General features: G+C 47.4%; 1 non-coding gene across 1 annotated transcript; it reads left to right on the top strand.

Annotated features, from left to right (window-relative positions):
- The first annotated feature begins 396 nt into the window (after positions 1-396).
- On the top strand, positions 397-537 carry LOC137011783 (small nucleolar RNA SNORA5). The gene has a single exon (XR_010893528.1). It is a non-coding gene; the product is annotated as a small nucleolar RNA SNORA5 (small nucleolar RNA).
- The last annotated feature ends 2,329 nt before the right edge of the window (positions 538-2,866 follow it).

The raw sequence follows: 2,866 nt of genomic DNA, 5'->3' as shown, positions 1-2,866 counted from the left end.
ATGTAACTCAGTTACAAACTCCGTTACTATTTGTGAGAAGTAACTAGTAACTATAACTAATTACTTTTTTAAAGTAACGTGCCCAACACTGATTAGTAGCCAATGAGCTTGCATGCTCAATCTTCAAATACATGAGTTAGCATTTGCCTTAGCAGTGCAGCGTGCTTTCAGAAATCATCTGAAATTCATCATCTAAGTACAAGGGTTTGCGTAGTCTGCTCTATCAATTCCTATGTCACGTCAACAGTCCTGTTTTAATGCTTAGAATGAATTACTAAGCATATTAGCAGCCAGTGAATATGCAATGTTGTATAAGGATAGCAGCAGCAGCAGCATGGATAACAAATTCAGATAGTAATGTAGCGAATATCAACAATAATAGAATGCAGCAGATGTTGCGGTTAAGACAGTGTAGGCCGCAACCGTCGGCTCGCATAAGAGATCACCCTTTTCTTTCCCTCTTGCTGCTGCAGAAGGATGGCTCCTAAGCCCTGATTGCTGGCATTGGTCTCAAGGATAAATGGGGCAGAGAAATCAGCAAATCCGAGCACGGGCGCGCTAGTCAGTTTCTCCTTCAAACTGTCAAAAGATGCTTGACACTCAGGATTCCACCCACCGATCACTTTTTGGTTAACTTTAGCTGGAGGCCCCTCATTCAGACACTGATTAACTAAATCATGCAGCGGCCCTGCGATTTTTGAGAAGCCAGGGACAAATCTCCTATAATACCCACAAAATCCGAGAAATGACCTCAGAGCTTTTAGAGTAGTGGGTATTGGCCACTGCTTCACAGCAGAGATCTTGTTAGGGTCGGTGGCTATACCCTCAGTGGATACCTGATGTCCCAAAAATGTCACTGTGGGCTGTAGAAAGTGACATGTCCCTGCTTTGACTTTAAGTCCAGTCTCCTGTAGCCTTGATAACACAGTCCGCAACCTTTCCAAATGCTCAGGAAATGTTTTGGAGAACACCAAGATGTCATCTAAATATACTAGCACAATCTGAAAAATGAGATCATTCATGGTCGATTGCATTAATCTTTGAAAAGTTGCGGGCCCGTTACACACCCCCATTGGCATCCGCAGATGTTCGTACAGCCCAAATGGTGTGGTAAAGGCAGTTTTGTGTCGATCCCTTTCTGCTACAGCCACCTGGTGATACCCACTGGCCAGGTCGAAGCTCGAGAAGAACTGTGCGCCCCGTAACACATCAAAACTCTCATCCACCCGAGGTAGTGGGAAGGCGTCCCGCTTTGTTTTCAGATTTAGCTTGCGGTAGTCAACGCATAGCCTAATACTACCATCAGCCTTTCTCACTAGCACCACTGGTGATGCATGGGCGCTTGAGCTCTCTTGAATAACTCCCTTTCTCAACAGTTGCGCTCCTTGGCCTCTCTGTATTGGTTTGGCGGAATTCGGCGATACGGCAGGTTAATTGGCACATCGTCCCCCAGGTTAATCTCATGCTGTACTCGGTCTGTAAATCCAAGATCTTCATCGCTTAAGGCGAACACATGGGCGTATTCAGCGAGTAATGCTTTCAACTCAGCTTGCTGTTCCACCGTACCTCCAATGTCCAGCTGAGATACCACTTTAGACCACTGCTCTTGCCTGGATGGTGATTTGGCCCCCATAGAGATCTCTTCAGCATTCGCAGAAATGCGTTGGAATGTTACCTCATGTCCTGGATCATTATCCACCAACTTCACTTGCGACAGAACACCGATGCGAGTCCTAGGGTGTAACCACACATCCTCATTAGACAGGTTAAGAACTTGGACTGGGCCCTCGTGATGGTATGAGCTTACCACAGTCGGCATAACCAGCAGACCTCCTGGCAAAGCTAAGTGTGTTGGCGCTAGCAGCCACTGGCTTTTATACCTTTTGAACTCACCGACCACCCTTTTGCCATTACTGTAGTTATGGAGCCTGCTGGCACCTGGACCGTCCTCCTTCCAGCTACCCGGGCCACCCGACTCTTCAGAACATCATAGCCCTGTAGATGCTGGAACGTATTACTCCAATCAGTCTCTAGCCCCCCTTCCAACGGAGCCTCGAATTCGGACCATAGTCTCTACGTCTAGCTTGAGATATCCCAAATATGGGATGTCTAGCCCGTTGGCGGCAGTAAGCTTGAGCCACCCAGTAGTCGAAAGCATGTCTTCATCATCACCCCCCAGGTGCTGTCGGAAGAAACTTTCAGATATCGTACTAACTTGGCTACCTGTGTCCAAGAGACAAGATACTTCTATGCCAAGAACCTTAATATCCACTTGAGGACATGTCCCCACTGCCCGCTTCAGCAGTTCTTCTTGACTTGAGTCAACAGGTTGCCCTTGGATAGCACGACTTGTCACATTTCCAGGCTCACTAGAATGGGGTGCAGGTTTTTTTGTTACGTTTTTGGGGACAATTCCTTGCAATATGTCCCGCTTCCTGACATTTCAGGCATATGGGCTTGCCAGCCTCAGTAAATCGTAACTGGGCTCTTGTGTTATTCACACACAGGCCCCCACCCCCCCTGTTTTTGTGTCATTAAGCTATTAACGGCCTGTGTTAGCTCACTCATCGGCCTGCCCTGCTCAGTGACTACATCCATTACTTTGGATAAAGTATCAGGGTGATGGCCCATGGCTTTCATTTCTGCACACTGTGCGCTTTCACTGAAGGAGCCATAAGTACCACTTCGACTTTTAGGGGTTTGAACCCTCCCAGAAGGCTCCTTCCAGCCCTAGATATAAGCTTCCTCCCTCACTTCCACCATTGAAGATCCAGGCTTGTCCCTTACATACCATCGAAGTTCCCGTCTGAGTGCATGGTCTCGGATGCCCTCTACAAACTGGTCTCTTAGCATGATCTTTTCATCC

This window comes from Chanodichthys erythropterus, chromosome 21, assembly GCF_024489055.1.
Source record: "Chanodichthys erythropterus isolate Z2021 chromosome 21, ASM2448905v1, whole genome shotgun sequence".
Classification (NCBI taxonomy): domain Eukaryota; kingdom Metazoa; phylum Chordata; class Actinopteri; order Cypriniformes; family Xenocyprididae; genus Chanodichthys; species Chanodichthys erythropterus.
The sequence above is the reverse complement of the archived record's forward strand: the minus strand, read 5'-3'. Positions and strand labels throughout refer to the sequence as shown.